At 34.8% G+C, this 17,726-nt stretch overlaps 1 long non-coding RNA gene across 1 annotated transcript; it reads left to right on the top strand.

Annotated features, from left to right (window-relative positions):
* The first annotated feature begins 11,806 nt into the window (after positions 1 to 11,806).
* On the top strand, positions 11,807 to 13,844 carry LOC132753489 (uncharacterized). The gene is made up of 2 exons (XR_009628963.1): positions 11,807 to 12,213; positions 13,628 to 13,844. It is a non-coding gene; the product is annotated as an uncharacterized LOC132753489 (long non-coding RNA).
* Positions 13,845 to 17,726: the final 3,882 nt, after the last annotated feature.

The raw sequence follows: 17,726 nt of genomic DNA, 5'->3' as shown, positions 1-17,726 counted from the left end.
TTGAACGAAAACTATTCTACCAAAGGAATTACAATGGATGGAAAATGGAAGTGCAACTAGAACATCTATTTGCATATATAATCATATCATTTTAAACTAAAGAAACATGTTTCTCTGATATCAAAGTAAGAGAAGTGTTGTACTCTATTTAAAAAAGAGTTATGTCAAGTAAACCCTCATTATGGACAATAATTGTATCCGGACAAACGCACTGCGTTGCAATCAACTCGCCGCCGCTTGCGTTGTAATCACTTTTTGTCAATTCTTTTATAGCGAGCTCGACGAGCTGGCCCGAAGGGCCTGCTCGCAAAGCGAGCTTTACGGTAACGCGAGTACCTGCTAAGTGATGGTTTTGAAAACTTTCGTCCAAAGTACCAAATTGGACACATCGCAACCTTTCGAATTTAAAGATAACGGCAAACACTGAGGAATTCTGACTGAAAACGGATGTGTAGACTGGTCACCCGCGCACGTCTATGGGAACCATAATTGGACAGGGAACCAGAATAACGGAAGCTGTGAATAAAAAATGAAAATCGAAGGCGCCATTTTGTTTGAAATCTGATAAATAAAAACAATTTTTTGTCGAATTTTGTTGTGAAAACTATCTAGAATGAAAGAAAATAGTCTAACTAAGAAAATGAAATCCGAACCCAATATTTTTTATTCAGTCGTTAACGCTGTACAGGCGTTTAAAGTATTGTTTACGTGACGTCACAAATGTAGCGCCAAACAGCACGTGCAAAAACAAAACAAACCAAGTACGCTATTTTAATGTCGCAAACGTTTTAAGTTTTACATTTATTTCACTTAAAAAAAATTTTTTATTTCGCTTGAAAAATTATAGAGTGAAATAAAATAAACAAAGTTTTATCAACGTTTTCAAAACTCGTTATTCATTTCACGACAGGGACGGGCCATATTTAAACACAGTACGTGTGACGTCACACGCACTCGTCACTGCATTTGAGATTATTTCATACTATTTCACGTAAAAAAGGTACATCGAGCTCGCTTTGAGGCTTTGCCTTTTTCATATTAAAAAGGAAATAACAATTTTCAAAAGTTCAAAAATATGGTTGTTTTGTGCATTTATCATACATGCCATGTAATGCTGGCGTTTTTAGGGGTAATTTTGCACACATGTGTACATGCATGTTTTAAGCAAAATTAGGCAAAAGTGGCGTCCCCTCGTCAAACTGTACAGAAGTGATTGCACAAATGGCAATTAATTGCACCGTGTGCGTGTAATAAGTTGGAAAAGTACATATATGGGCTCCAGTCTCACTAGGTGTTTCCAGTTAAACATTAAAGAATAAAGCAAAATTCCGTCATAAGCTTACCGACAGCAGCAAACGGCCATATTTTATCCACCGCTTCTGCGACGAAATTTCCAACGCCGCTTCGATGGACCCACCGTGTCTGCTAAAGCTATTGCCAGTGTGATTATTATGTTCTTGGTTTACAAATGTGTAAATCATTCTATTATTCTACCTTATGGTTATTTTGTGATTTGTTTTAAAAAAATTTACAGTCCGCTTTAAAAAATTGGTTATGCGTTATATTTTATTCTTTTTAAATAATGACAATTTTGTTCTTAGTTGTATGATTCTTTTATTTTCTCGTATGTATGATACATTTTGATGCGGCAAAATTATATAAATATAAGACATATAATGGTTTATTGCGGTAGTAGGAGGAAGTTTGCGACATTACAAGAGCTCATATAAAATCATACAGTCTATTACAATACAGTACAAGACAAGAATTGATGCAAAGCATCAAAGGGCGTCCATCCAAGAAATGCAGCAAGCAAGTGAAGATGAACTAGTAGACATCTGATGACCAGATATTCTTATAAACTTTTCAATGGTTATTGGTTTTAACAAGAATTGTATAGAGGATATTGAATGAGTGTAAGTTCAATACTAAATTTATTGCACGAGTTGAATAAGATTATATTATGCGAGGCCCTGGCGAGCATAATATTATTTTATTCAACGAGTGCAATAAATTCAGTAATGAACTTACACGAATTCAATATTCTATTTATCACATACCCAAAATAAAGACCGTTTAAAGTGAACTTAGAGTCATTTTTCATTGACACGCCTCTAACATTTAAATAATAACTCTAACATTTAGCGCGTCTTTACACTATGTTTGTATAACGCTAATGACGTCACGTCAAAATATATGCACGGCCGTGCAATACCATATTTACGGAGTCGCAAAATCGGCACGGGTGTGTGATAAATATCCTTCATGAATGGGCGGTTGAAAGACATTGTAAAGACTTTGGTAGGCATGATAGAGATTTGAATATTAAATGTTTTTTCCACAGGAACTTTAATTCTATCCCTGTTAAAGATAATATCCAAAATATACAGGTCTATAATATCCAAACTATACCCCCTATATGGTATAAGTTTATTTATACTATAAAAGGGTATTTCTGGATATTATCATTAATATTGGTCATTTGATAGAATTTCAAGTTCATGTGGTATTTTCTTTGGAAAATGCAACATAATAGTCAAAATGAGCAAAGTCTGTTAATTGATTTATTTGGGAGGTCAACCTACTATTTTAATGACCTAGTCTGACCCATCAGTGTGTTTACATGCCTATCAATAAACCATGTTGAAATTGCAGACGAAGAATGATAATACTATGATAAACAATTCGTAAAAATTGCCTACTAAAAGATTGCAATTAATTGTTCTAATATGTTTCCATTTCATTTTCTGCAAAAATTATCCAGTTCGTTGCGACACCAATGACCGTTTAGGTAAACTATAACTACTTCTATAAATAGATTTTCGGACTGGTCATCATTCTATTTATAGATAAAGCAATAACGCACATAATAACCCACTATGTACAGTGACTACAAAATGATTAACAAGTAAAATGGTTTCCTGCGGGGAACATTTTTAATGACATAAAGATATTTCATCTCACTATTTTCAACATATTTTTTTTTTTGGGGGGGGGGGGGGGGTAAAAAACGTTTGTATCAGGAATATTGTTAACTATAATTGATCAATATAGAAGAAGGTCTTTGGAAAGTGGTGACCGTTGAAGACCGGAGAAGGCCGAAGATAAAACAATTATTTCTTTTTAAGAAAATGATTTAATAGGCCTACCATTTTATGAACAATTCCGAGCAAAAAAATAAAGTAAACACACAAGTTTACGCAGAAAATATCTCTATTTATTATAGCAGATGCCGCTACGAATATTTTAATTTTGTAGATTTTCAGTATTTGTAAAATTTGAGATAGATTTTAAAGAAACATTGATAATTTTCAGATTATGCAACCTAAACGGTAAAATAATTATAGAAAATTAGAAATATCACGTAATAGTTTTTTGTTCTTAATTAGGTGTTGTCCGGACTAATTCCCTAGAGGTAAATCCGTAACGTATCGGCAAACGGTATTTAGCTAGGTTTTCGAAAAGGTCAATTAACCAATCATGTACGATTTACAGATCACATGCTCCTCCATGTACCGAAAACAGGTCACGTGCTCCGCCATGTCTCAAAAATTAAACGCGAACCAATACCCTGCGGTCTCCAAAACCGCAGGGAATAAAAATACCGAAGAGCGCGATTAATTGACGGATAAGATAATTTCATTTGAATATGTTTACATTGCGAAATTATCCAGTTCACTATTCATTTTACATATCGCGACATTTCATTTTTGATTATCAAACACTCATACCAATCGGAATGTTTGGCTATTATGGCCGACGAAAAGGCTCGAGAAGTTGCAATTGCCTTTTCACAAAATATGATTTCGTTCTATAAGGGTGTCGTGCTTCGGCGCGGACGCCAATGATACGTGTGGGGGTTTTCGTTTATTTATACTCGCCACCGGATCCCCATATGGGCGAGTCCTCCAGAGGAGTATTAGCACGCCCGTTTAACTCACAACGAGTAAAAAATGTCCATTGGTTAAATGTTGTGAGCAACTTCCGTTCCTCGTTGTGAGCACCCATCTTTGACGTGTGACACGATAAACATGGTGAGTTTTTCATAATTTTTGAAGATTACAGACATTTATGTAAAAATATCGAAATGCAGTTAGCTAGCGATGTGTTTTCCGAGTATGCACAAGATATTGTATATTATATATATATATGTAAAGATATTGCCTGTTTGTGGACAATTTGATGGAAAAACCGTGCGACGCAGTCACTCGGGGTAGCTGAAAAGATGGAGACAACTTCTCTCCGGACCAAATTTAACATTGAAAACGTCGATTCTGGTGACGTTTTGTGCATTCTAACATAAAACTGATGCCCACAAGCCTTCAGTGTAAATTATTATCTGAAAGTCTTCATAGAAACGAGGATATACCCTTTTTGCTTTAATCCTCGTTGTGAGCACCATTACCTCGTTGTGAGCAAGACAAGCGCAGTGCGTGTATGGTTTTAATATGTAATTCAGATGGTGAAAATATAATTTTCAATCTACCACAGCAATTAAAACAACAGGCAACAAAGAGAGAACAAAGAAGGACCATGTTTGATTTAAGTTATATAAGACACTTGTTAGTTTATTTCTTTCTGAAACTTCAAATAGAATAGCCTTTCGACCGTATGTCTGTACGTCTCGCCGAATAATATGCTAATGGTTATATCGATAAGTAATAGTCCTGATTTTTTTTGTTTAATGTACGAGAGACTTTAATGTTTAAATGTCTTTTAAATTAAAAGTTTATCAGTTTAATATTTTTTAAACTAGTAGGAGGTAAAAATAACCCATTGTTTTAATTTTATTTCAATATGTATTAATGAGGTGTCTGATAAAGCTGAGTGTGACTGATAAAGGAATAGCATTGATTGAATTAAATTTCCCATTACTCTGTTTTGTATTGATTTCTTAATTGTTTATATGGGTTGTTTATATGGGTTCTTCTCCATTGTTAATTATTTAAAATGACATTGCAACATGTTTGTTATAACGACGTACCTATGCTTATAAGCTTACAAGAAATAAACTCTGTTCTATTATGTTCTTATAAAGCTTAATTCATCAGGCATGCACGTGTTTTTAGCAGAGAAATCAATGTACGTGTATATAAAAATTGAGTACTTATAACCAAAATAAGTTTTACTTGCAAGGAAAATGTCATTCCTTTCTTTGAGTTCTGTATGACATTTCTTTATTAACATAACTTTCAGAAATTTTAAATTCAATAGTGATTATAATTGAAGAATTAATGAGGTAGAACAAAGTTTAATAACAATAAAATTGATCCTTATTTCATACTTTCCAGTGTTTAACTGTTATATCAGATGATTATATTCTGATAAACCACAAGTGAAATTTTTAAAATAAAATTTTCTCTGTAGCAAGACTATATTTGAATGCGGTGGAATTAAAAGAATATCACAACTAATTGGAATAACAGTCAAAATACATGCCGTCATACGTAAATTTTGTTTCTTAAGGAAAAGAAAGTCGATGTGAACATACATCATGTTAAAAATGTACCAAAAAAAGAGAAATTTAACAGAATTATATTTCAAAATTGATGATTTGACGTCATGATGTGATGAATTTATACAAGATGTTAAAGGCTGATGAAAATAAAGTCTTATTTGGATATTTATTTTATCATTTTTGAATTATAAGATATATTGCATACCTTGAACAAAGTTTACCTTAACAAATTCCTTGCGGGTACACAAAATATAATCATCTTTATATACCTGAAAAGAATGACATTTATTTTGCTTTTTTATATCAACATTCGGAACTACTTTGACTGCGCAACAAGAAATCAGATTTTAGAGTTTTACGATTTCATCTCTCTTCAGAATGTGTGTACTTCAGAATGTGTGTAGTAACTTTAGCTGCAAAAATACAATGATTAGTGGTAGGAAGAATGTTATTGATATATTTTGTATGTATTCTTGAATAAAAACAGCGCGCGCAGGTAAAAACATTAAAGGAGATGAAAACGAAGTTTGACGGACGTACACAGTCGAGAAGTTGCGATAGCTACCCGTATATAGTTTCATTTTCAAATCATAGCTGTCAAATGACTTAAAATTTACACTATATGCAAACATAGCACCATGGGGATATGGATATTGAAACCCGGAATTACCTATTTAGACGTATACTTTAATGCCAGAATAGCGTTGATGAACTCTTTTGAAGTGCATAAAATTTTACAAAAGCCCTCGAACGTATTCATGTTCTTAAAAGTTTTAATTCAAATACCCCATTCTGCAGATGATAATGCAAAAATGTACATTTATCCTCTATTATTACTATATAATATCCTTAATTAAGATTTGAATTTTAAAAAGAGATTTACAATACCATTACAGTTTCACTCTGATGTATATAAATTGTACCATTATTTCTTTTTTAGAATAAAGTAGGGTTCGAGTTCAAATGTGCAGGAATATAATCACAAAATGACCGATAGGCCCGAGGGATAAATTACATAAAGCGTGCATTATTAATACTACAATGCAAGAAAAATTAATATATATTTCCATTCTAACATGTTGATAAAAAAAAGAATTGATGAAAATATGCATAGAAGTTAGTTTGCCTGACATCATTTGGTTTATTGTCCCCCGCCTTTTCGAGTAAAAATGGGGATATAGAAAATAGGTTCCGTCCGTCCGTCTGTCCGTCCGTCATACTTTCAAGTCCTGTCCATAACTTTGTCATTTATCAAAGGAATTTGAAATAACTTAGGACAAATGGTTTGTTATGATAAGACGATGTGTCATGCGCGACAACCAGTCCCCTACCACCAGGGTCAAGGTCGCACTTGCTCATTCAAGGCCAACCTTGTCTATTTGAGGGTTTATGTCGTGTCCGGCCATAACTTTCTGATCTATGAAGGGATTGTGTAAATACTTGCCACAATTGTTCACAATAATAAGCAATGCGCAAAACTGGTCACCTACCTCCATGGTCAAGGTCCGACTTGGAGGTCAAATATCAACATAGTCTGTTATAGGGTATATTTTGTGTCCGGTCCATAACTTTTTCATAGATCAAAGCATTTTGAAAAAACTTGCCACAAATAGTCACATTAATAAGACAATGTGACATGCGCAACACCTGCATCCCTACCTCCAAGTTCAAGGTCACACTTAGAGGAAAAAAATAACATAGTATGTTATAGGGCATACTTTATGTCGGGTCTATATCTTCTAAATAGATCAATGGATTTTGAAAATACTTGGCACAAATAGTCACAATGATAAGATGATGTGTCATACACAACACAAGCACCACTTCCTCCAAGGTCAAGGTCACACATACAGGTCAAAGATTTACATAGGGTATATTTTGTGTCCGGTCTATCACTTCTTCATAAATCAAGGGATTTTGTTAATAATTTGCACAAATGTTCAAAATAATGAGACGTTATTTCATGTGAACTTTTCACTTTATTTCTACTGCATTAGCAATGGAGTAAGGGGTATTTTTGTGTATTTTACACCCTTGTGATTGTAAGCTCTGTTTGCAATGTGCAAATTAAAATATTTGTTCGCTTCACAATGTTTACTTTTCAAAATTTTCATGACAAAAAAAGTATCTGGAGCCATGCTTCTTTCAAATCATGGCTGAGTTAATACGTTTAATATATTGATATCTCAATACCTCATTCTACCTGATAGTCTTGGTAGTAAGTCATTTTTTATCATTACAAGACAAAACCAAATCATATATAATTCACGATTCGTAATCCTATCGGTATTATTATGAAACGGCACCCTCCTTGCACATGCGCGGGCCATTCTTTTGCGGTTGACAGAAACATTAGCAATGTTCATGGAGAGACATGATATGCAGAATTTTATGAAAAATACCACAGAACACTGGAACGTTTTAGCTTTGTCATTTCCATAGCCTCCGCCCCCCCCCCCCCCAAAAAAAAAAGCAACAACAAATCAAGAAGCGTTGTGTTAAATTAAAAATTATAAGGTTTCTGTTAAAGCCGTGGTCTTGTAATTTTTTTAAGTTAATTATCAACACTATAAAAATAGCATTTGTGCCCGTGGCGATTCTTATCAGCTACCCTGAATTAATACACACTTGCTTATCTTAATTAATATGTAATAAAATGTGAATCTGGTTCCTCTACTAAGACTCGGTTTTTTGTTTAGAACCATACTTATTGATTAATTGTTATCCTTAAATGAATCTCAGTGACAACTTAAAGAATATTATGAATGAGATTGGTACTGTACGGAAAGGCCTGTGGGGACTTTTAAACTTCGTGAATTCCCAATGTCATCTTCGTGAATTCAAAGTTTTAACATTGTGACTTTATGTTTTCAACATACGAAATTAACGATTTTACGATTTCAACTTCATAATTTCACGATTTAACATTCACTTGAACTTCATGATTTAAGATTCACTAATTCACAATTTCAACTTCATGAGATGAATATTGAACTCTCAATTCAGGGAAACCGTTTTGTCTTTTGTGGCAGAAGATATTAGGAAATTCACGACCATTTGAATGAATTAATTACAAGTTGGTTCTACAAAGATTTATACCAGTTTATCTATATGATAGAAATGGAACAAAACAATACATATAACACGGAAATCGCAAATTTTATTTCAAAAGTATAGTTACTTTCACAATAAAAATAAATAAATAAAGATTGATTAGTAGAAGTATGAATGTTTTAATTCCGCAACTGGTATTGCATTATGTGACTTAAAAACATAAAAATGGCTTTTGTTTAAATGCGTTTCAATAAAACATTATTAAACAACATTATTTTACAAATTGTCAAGGTATTCCGTAGTTCTTTAAACAGAACCGTAGCGATTTCAAGTGTGCTTGGCTATTGAAGTTGATCTCTGTCCCGACCATGCAGTTACTTCTGCTAGGAGCTGTACAAACATACCCCTACAGCTTACCCTTTGTGTCATTGAAGAGTACCTTTGAGAAAGGACATCTATATCATTGAGTTCACACAGAAGTGGACATGCACTGTTCACACCATTGAATACTTGTGGCTTATAGTACATCATATCGGGGGAAACGCCTGTTGGGCTTTCAATCTCAACTTGTCTTCGAATTCGGTGGTGATTCCACATTTCATCTACGTTATCAAGATCTTGCTGGATTAAAGAAAGAAAGCAAAACTTGACACATTCAATATGGACGGGGTCACCCTCATGCAAATAGCCAGAATCGCGAAGACCTTAAAAAAAGTTTTTACAAAAGGTTGTAAAATTATCTTCAAATACACCCCAAAATTTTTCAATACGCTGGTTTAAAGTTGATCGCCCATATAAGAAGCTTTTTCTTCCAGACGAACAATCGTCATTTGAAGATCTCGAACGACCGAATTTTCTGTGCCGTAATCCGCACGAACAACCATCTGCAGTTGATTTATTGTTTTAATGCATTCAATGTAATATCTTGCAAAAATCTTTGGATCGTTATTTGTGTATGCTGCTCTCAGCCACAGCACATTTCTTGAGTAACCATCAATAGCCCCATGTATTGATATCCCAAAAGGTTTAAGCTTATCGTATCCGTCAATGTGAATAATAAAGTTAGGACCACGATTGACATATATTCGTCTGCGTAACCGACGCCTTAACCGTAAGTTGACAACAGCTGGGTCCATCGCCTTGACTATTTGTCTCACTGTGTCTTGAGTTGCAGCAACTTTACCTGATGACTGTAATACTCTCCAGATTGTACGGTAGCCCGAATTTGAGAAACCACAGTGGCAAAGTTGCCTTACTTCGTTTATAGCCCTCGGTAAAGGAGAGTACAAACCGTATCTTCTTAGTCCTAAGCGTTTGAACGATCCGACGGATCTGTCGAAGAGTTATCATAATGTTTGTGTGCACAGCAAATGAATCCACATATCTCTTTCCAGGTATATCCTAGCCGGAAGTAATAGGTCACGAGAGCATATCTTAATTTGTTTACTTTAAATCCAGGAAATACTGCTCCCACATCTTGATTTAAGAATAAAAATAACCAATGTAGAATCTATACCTGAAATTATATAAATTGTGAAAAAGAGTATAAATATCTAAAAATAAAATTTTTCCTATGCATAATAAAGGGAAACACAACAATTCAGATTTTTTTTTACCCATCAGAATTTTCGACTTCGTTAATTTACTTTTCATAGAATTAAATTGAAAGATGAACTAATCGATTGGTAAATAATTAAAAGAACAAACGTTGCAAGCTTTAGATAGTATACAATATGTTCTTACCAGTAATTGTAAAACAGCCATAGGTCAGTGACAAGAAGAGAATGCGTATTGATCAGTAAGTGATATTGAAAATTAACACAGTCATGTTCGAATAGACACATAGAAATTCATTCACCCTTTGCAGTTGTATCAACATAAGGTATGTCAAGTTGCATGGATTGATGTTGAGAAAATTTTAACATTTTATCGACAAAAAAAATATATCGATATAAATTTAGATCGTCTTATGGAAAATGTAGACAAAAACATGTGATGATGTCTGAACTGATGTCAGCAAGACGTAGTAAGTTTCAATGGCAAGACGCCTTATTTATTACGTTAAGCGACGACACAACACATCGTATCGCGTTAAAATAAGTCGACATGCACACATGCGTATTATCTCGAACACGGCATCTCGGGGGGTCAATTCAAGCTTCCATAGACAACAGAAGATTTTGCGTCATTTAGCGGCGGTTACGGCATTTAGCTGCAAGTGCGACATATATAACGGCGCCAAACTATATACATGTAGGTACTACAAAAAAATCTGAGTTGTATTTTAGATCGCAAATACAATTGGAAAAGTTGCTCTACTCTACCTACCTAAAAATGGCTCTCGTACGACGCCAATGCATCATTGATACATATTGTTCCATTCTTGACATTTCGAAGACATGTGCTTAAGTTGATATACGGATATACATATAAACTTGACAGTCTGTCTAGTTCTCCGAGATTAAACCTAGGAAGCTTAAATTAAGACAACAAATAATTAAGCTGGTGATAATTTGATAATATACTAGTATATATATAGTATACTTTTATAAAAATAATTAATAAAAACTGACTTTTGTAAACATGACTCAGTTTATGTTTCGGTTCGTTAAAAATAATTTTCAAGATACCTGGGAAAACATATAAGATTTTTATGTCTTCACAGACCATACACAATAAAGCTTTTTTAAAAGTTTTTTATTTATATTGTTTAAAGCTCTATACATGTACATGATAATCTATCTTCCGTTAATGTCGAATCCCTCGCGGGGACATATACATGTCTGCGGGACAAAATATCAAGTTGAAAAAGAGTTGTTTAAAAAGAGGATGTATATAAGAATATATAAAAATGTTAAAAACATGGAGCTGGAAAACTAGGGTGAGAGATGTTCAATGCAAGCTATGACTGCACTGACCTGCTCTTGGGTAGAGCAACTGCAGGGGGAAGGTGGTTTCAGTGGTATACCGTCCTAGGAAAGAATGAGGATTTTAAATTGTCTGAAGTTGCTGTGAATAAACTATTACATAAGGGATTGCCATGGCGTGGTGTTTGGGAGAGAGGTGCCACATATTCTTCTATGGGGATAGCAACCAGACCATGGCGAATCTAACCGAAAAGGGATAAACGAGTATCTATACGTCTGAGTTCCAGTTTTCGAAATTTAATGGAGTGAAGCATGTCCGTGACGCTAGAGGTCTGACCACAATCTAGCTTGATCCATCGGGCTGCTCTTCTTTGGGCATTTTTCAATTTGAACTATTTGTATTTTGGTGTGGGGAGACCATACTTCGATCGGAACCAAATTCAAGCTGGGTGTGACTAACGTCTGGTCACAATTATGTACTTAATGGATTGGGATTTAACCTTTATGTTTCTGCGTAGGAACCTTAAGGAATAGTTTGCTTTCTTGGATTTATGGTAGATCAAGATAAAATTTCAACTTCTTATTCTGGCGTTGATTAAATAATTGTTAGGGACTTAAAACACACGGGTGGAATTTGCTGCTTTTATTTAACTACTGTTCCTTTCGTTACTGTGACAGTGTCATAGAATTTCCCAAATCGGAGACTTTGTTCATGACCTGAGACCGGAGTCCGTTGTTAAGTAACCCCAATTGTATTTAGTGGTTGTCAACCTAAAGAAAATGCTTTTACAAAACTAAAATGGCATCAAAAATTGCTAAAAACTTGACAAGAATGTAAGATTTTTTCAAATTGTTTTCATGATTAATATTAAACGATGTTTGTTAGAGTCTTTGTTGAAAATGTTATGGTGTGGGGTAAAAAACGCGTGTCCTTGAACATGCACATTTTCGGATAAACATGTTTTCGTCTATAGATTTTCATGAATCATGTTACAGCAACCATGAATGGAATTTAAGCTTGATTGCTTACTCATGCAAGTAAACATGCTTACTCATGCAAGTAAACATAACAAACAGGTCCAGTCTCATATTGTTTGCTGATGTAAATCTAGTTTGTTTTATATAATAAATGACAATCCTCCTTATTAATTAGTAAGTTTGAAAAGGAATTACTCTAGATATGAATCTGTCTTAAATATAAAAGATTTTTTATGTCTTTCCAGACAATACATAGTGGAGCATTTATAAAAAAATTATATCTAAAACTCATATGTGTGCTGAATGAGTCATATGCCATACATAGTCCTATAAATATGACGTCGCTTTGAGATATTTTGCTTATGGGCAAAGCAACGTCATATCGAAATTGCTCAAAAACCCATAGCACGTTCCGCCAGAAAATCGGGTGGAATGAAAAAGCAATAAGACAGCGTGTATTTACATTAATTGTGACCAATTTATGAACAAAGCTAAAAAATAAATACCTTTTGACAAAATAATTAAACTGTCACATCCGAAAAATCATAATTAAATCCTCTCATGTAATTTAATTCCTCATACAGCCAATAAACAAATGGCCGCCATACAGTGCGCGAAATCTGATTGGCTAATTCAAATGCAAGCGTTTAACTGATTCAGAACATTTTAACGGATTATTTTTTTAACGAAATAATTGCCCATGCACCGTCAGCATGATCGAATATATTTTTTCGTTCAAAAATTTGGAACTAATCTGTAAAACGCCGAACTTAACCAATATGGCCGATAGACTAAAAGAGATTGATGTTTATATTCTATTTTAAATTGATAAGTACATTTTTTGAGAGTTTTGGTTTATGATCGAGCATGAAATTGAAAGAAAAGAAGAAAAGCTTTTGAATAAAGCTTGGAAGGCAAGACAATAGACAATTTTTGATTTTTTCATGATGCTATGCGTTTATGAGCAATAACTATTAGACGTCAGGCTTGACCGACATAAAACTATAACAAGCCTGTAACGTCTAATTTATTGTACTAATGCCATACAATGATTATGACTTCATTTTAGTGCATTTTTAAAATTAAAAAAAAATGAATCATTTTGGTGCATTTTTGAATGAAACTTTGTACATGTTCCAAGTGTGACATCATTTTACTTTTATGAATGAAGTTGTGATCTGATCTGATATTTTTATACTGCATACTAATACAAGCACAAATGTAAGAAACATATTATAAATTATCTTACTTTATTTTTATCCATTTACAGACCTTTATGGAAGAGGGAGATTCCTAGGCCTCCTCTCTACTACAAAGGGGATGAAAAAAGACAAGAATTTCTTCCACTGTTTTGGATGAAGATTATTCCTCCGGAACTTAAGATGCCTAAGAATATTGTATCATTTATAGTGCATCCACAGTGAGTTGAATCACAGATCTAAATTAGTAATTTCACATGAAATTCTCAATAAAAATACGATATTTCATCTGTATTTGGATGTGTCATCATCTCTCTCCACTAATGATTTCACCTTTAGTTGGTGTGTGATTCCACACATGCGCTCAACGTGATTTAAAGCTAAATGGTAGGGTCAGATCCTTGTAATATTAATCTGTGATTGAAGCACCCCATTGAATTCGAGCTGAGAAAAAATGTGAAATTGTAAGGGGGGTATTGAAAAAGTGATTTTTGTCCACCTTTCATCTAGATCCCTTATGTTAGAATTGGCATCTTGGCAGGAATGTATAGATAAATAAAGGAATGAGACTCGCCAAATGTCATCAAAAGCCAACCTATTGTTACATACATAAAGGCTTTTTGAAGAAAAATGTGCATTTCTGAGCCATTAGTTGGTTCAATGGTTAGATTAAATGAAACTGGACACAAATGCAGATATAACAAGGAAAGGTTTCTCATCAAATACTAGCAAAATTTATTTGTGCATTATTGACTTATGAATGAAATATGCCCATTGCCCCTTATAGACAATGTTATTGTTAATGGAAAATAATTATGCCCCCACTTCAAAGAAGAGGAGGTATATTGCTTTGCATTTGTCGGTCCGTCGGTCCGTAGACCAAATGGTTTCCAAGTGATAACTAAAAAACCCTTAGGCCTAGGAATTTCAAACTTGGTATGGTGATTGGTCATGACCAGTAGATGACCCCTATTGATTTTGGGGTCAAGGGGTCGAAGGTCAAGGTCACATTGACCTTGTAAGTAAAAACGGTTTCAGATCAATAACTAAAGAACGCTTAGGCCTATGAACTTCAAACTTGGTATGGTGATTGGTCATGACCAGCAGATGACCCCTATTGATTTTGGGGTCAAGGGGTTAAAAAGTCAAGGTCACATTGACCTTGAAGGTAAAGATGGTTTCCGATCAAAACTAAAGAACCCTTAGGCCTAGGAACTTCAAACTTGGTATGGTGATTGATCATGACCAGCAGATGACCCCTATTGATTTTGGGGTCAAAGGTCAAGGTCACATTGACCTTGTAGGTAAAAACGGTTTCTGATCAATAACTAAAGAAGGCTTAGGCCTCGGAACTTCAAACTTGGTATGGTAATTGGTCATGACCAGCAGATGACCCCTATTGATTTTGGGGTCAAAGGTCAAGGTTGTAGGTAAAAACGGTTTCCGGTCAATAACTAAAGAATGCTAAGGCCTAGAAACTTCAAACTTGGTATGATGATTGGTCATGACCAGCAGATGACCCCTATTGATTTTGGGGTCAAGGGGTTAAAAGTCAAGGTCACATTGACCTTGTAGGTAAAAATGGTTTCCGATCAATAACTAAAGAACGCTTAGGCCTAGGAACTTCAAACTTGGTATGGTGATTGATCATGACCAGCAGATGACCCCTATTGATTTTGGGGTCAAAGGTCAAGGTCACATTCACCTTGTAGGTAAAAACAGTTTCTGATCAATAACTAAAGAACGCTTAGGCCTAGAAATTTCAAACTTGGTATGGTGATTGGTCATGACCAGCAGATGACCCCTATTGATTTTGGGGTCAAGGGGTCAAAGGTCAAGGTCACATTGACCTTGTAGGTAAAAACGGTTTCCGATCAATAACTAAAAAGGCTTAGGCCTCGGAACTTCAAACTTGGTATGGTAATTGGTCATGACCAGCAGATGACCCCTATTGATTTTGGGGTCAAGGGTCAAAGGTCAAGGTTGTAGGTAAAAACGGTTTCCGATCAATAACTAAAGAATGCTAAGGCCTAGAAACTTCAAACTTGGTATGATGATTGGTCATGACCAGCGGATGACCCCTATTGATTTTAGGGTCAAAGGTCAAGGTCACATTGACCTTGTAGGTGAAAAGGGTTTCCAATCAATAACTTAAGAACGCTTAGGCCTAGGAACTTCAAACTTGGTATGGTGATTGATCATGACCAGCAGATGACCCCTATTGATTTTGGGGTCAAAGGTCAAGGTCACATTCACCTTGTAGGTAAAAACAGTTTCTGATCAATAACTAAAGAACGCTTAGGCCTAGGAATTTCAAACTTGGTATGGTGATTGGTCATGACCAGCAGATGACCCCTATTGATTTTGGGGTCAAGGGGTCAAAGGTCAAGGTCACATTGACCTTGTAGGTAAAAACGGTTTCCGATCAATAACTAAAGAAGGCTTAGGCCTCGGAACTTCAAACTTGGTATGGTGATTGGTCATGACCAGCAGATGACCCCTATTGATTTTGGGGTCAAGGGTCAAAGGTCAAGGTTGTAGGTAAAAACGGTTTCCGATCAATAACTAAAGAATGCTAAGGCCTAGAAACTTCAAACTTGGTATGATGATTGGTCATGACCAGCAGATGACCCCTATTGATTTTAGGGTCAAAGGTCAAGGTCACATTGACCTTGTAGGTGAAAAGGGTTTCAAATCAATAACTTAAGAACGCTTAGGCCTAGAAACTTCAAACTTGGTATGATGATTGGTCATGACCAGCAGATGACCCCTTTTGATTTTGGGGTCAAGGGGTCAAAGGTCAAGGTCACATTTACCTTGTAGGTAAAAACGGTTTCTGATCAATAACTAAAGAACGCTTAGGCCTAGGAACTTCAAACTTGGTATGATGATTGGTCATGACCAGTAGATGACCCCTATTGATTTTGGGGTCAAGGGGTCAATGTCATATTTAATGGCGGTTTCTGACCAATAACTCAACAACTCAAGTTGCCTTGGTTGATATTTTTATATTAAACTAAAAATGCTTTTGGTATACACATTTGAAGGTCTTATGTAATATAACAACTTGGCTCTCATTAATGAGGCCTACATGATTCATAAAATGTATGCATATATTATTTGGTAAGATTTGTAATAACTTAAATTGCTGCACACAACCTATGGGGTCACAATAATTATTACCTTGTGACTAGTCATGACCAGTAGATACTAGATGACCCTTATTAATTGTTTGTTCACTGGGTCAGAAGTCATGCATAATAACCTGATCACATGACTAATTGGCTGCTGATAGGGGGCATACATGTTTTACAAACATATCTTGTTAAACCTTTGACAATAGTGATGGGCTATACAGTCCGACCCCGGTTATTCGACAACCCTTTATTCGAATACCCAGCATTATCCGAAGTAGATCGGCGGTCCCGTTTTTATCTCTATATAAATCAATATAAATACGAGCGTATTATTCGAAATGCATTATCCGAATACCTCCTATTTTTCGAAGTGAAATTTCGGTCCCTATTATACAATTATGAAAGAATTTCACACCTATTATTCGAAGCTAGCCTAATTATTATTCGAAGCCAGACTAATTGGCGCAGATCCACTCGCTGACCGGTGGACTTGTGAAAAATATCAACAGTTATGCGTGTATTTAGACAATCATGATAATAACTCTTTATCAACTTTAATTACCGAAAATGAAAAGCTATACACCGTGTCCGATTTTGTTTCTGTTATTGCTTGAAGATGACAGCAATAATTTTCATACGTACTGTACATGTAAATTTGTCAAATTATCCAAAACATTTTTTTCATTAATTGTAACGCTACATTAGAGCCTTTATCCTAATCGAAAATACCGGAGTTTAGCTGTAAATACCGTAGTGACGGCCATTATCAAGGCTTTGCGAGAAACGAAATGATACATAACATAGAATAAAATTAAAGTATTTATGTCTTTTATGTCAATACAATAATTTTTATGCATCTTTTCTTTAATATTTATTTTTTTCAATTGATTGCAGGTGATTACAGGAAGTAAATGTGTTGTAAACGGTAGTTTTGCTATGATTGGTCAAAGTGGAGTAGCTTTCGTCTATCACAATATTCCGATTTCGATTATTCGAACCCATCAATTATTCGAAGTAAATATTCAGTCCCAGG

Source organism: Ruditapes philippinarum, unplaced genomic scaffold (genome assembly GCF_026571515.1).
Source record: "Ruditapes philippinarum isolate M1 unplaced genomic scaffold, ASM2657151v2 ctg11117_1_1_1_1, whole genome shotgun sequence".
In the NCBI taxonomy this organism is placed as follows: Eukaryota; Metazoa; Mollusca; class Bivalvia; order Venerida; family Veneridae; genus Ruditapes; species Ruditapes philippinarum.
The sequence above is the reverse complement of the archived record's forward strand: the minus strand, read 5'-3'. Positions and strand labels throughout refer to the sequence as shown.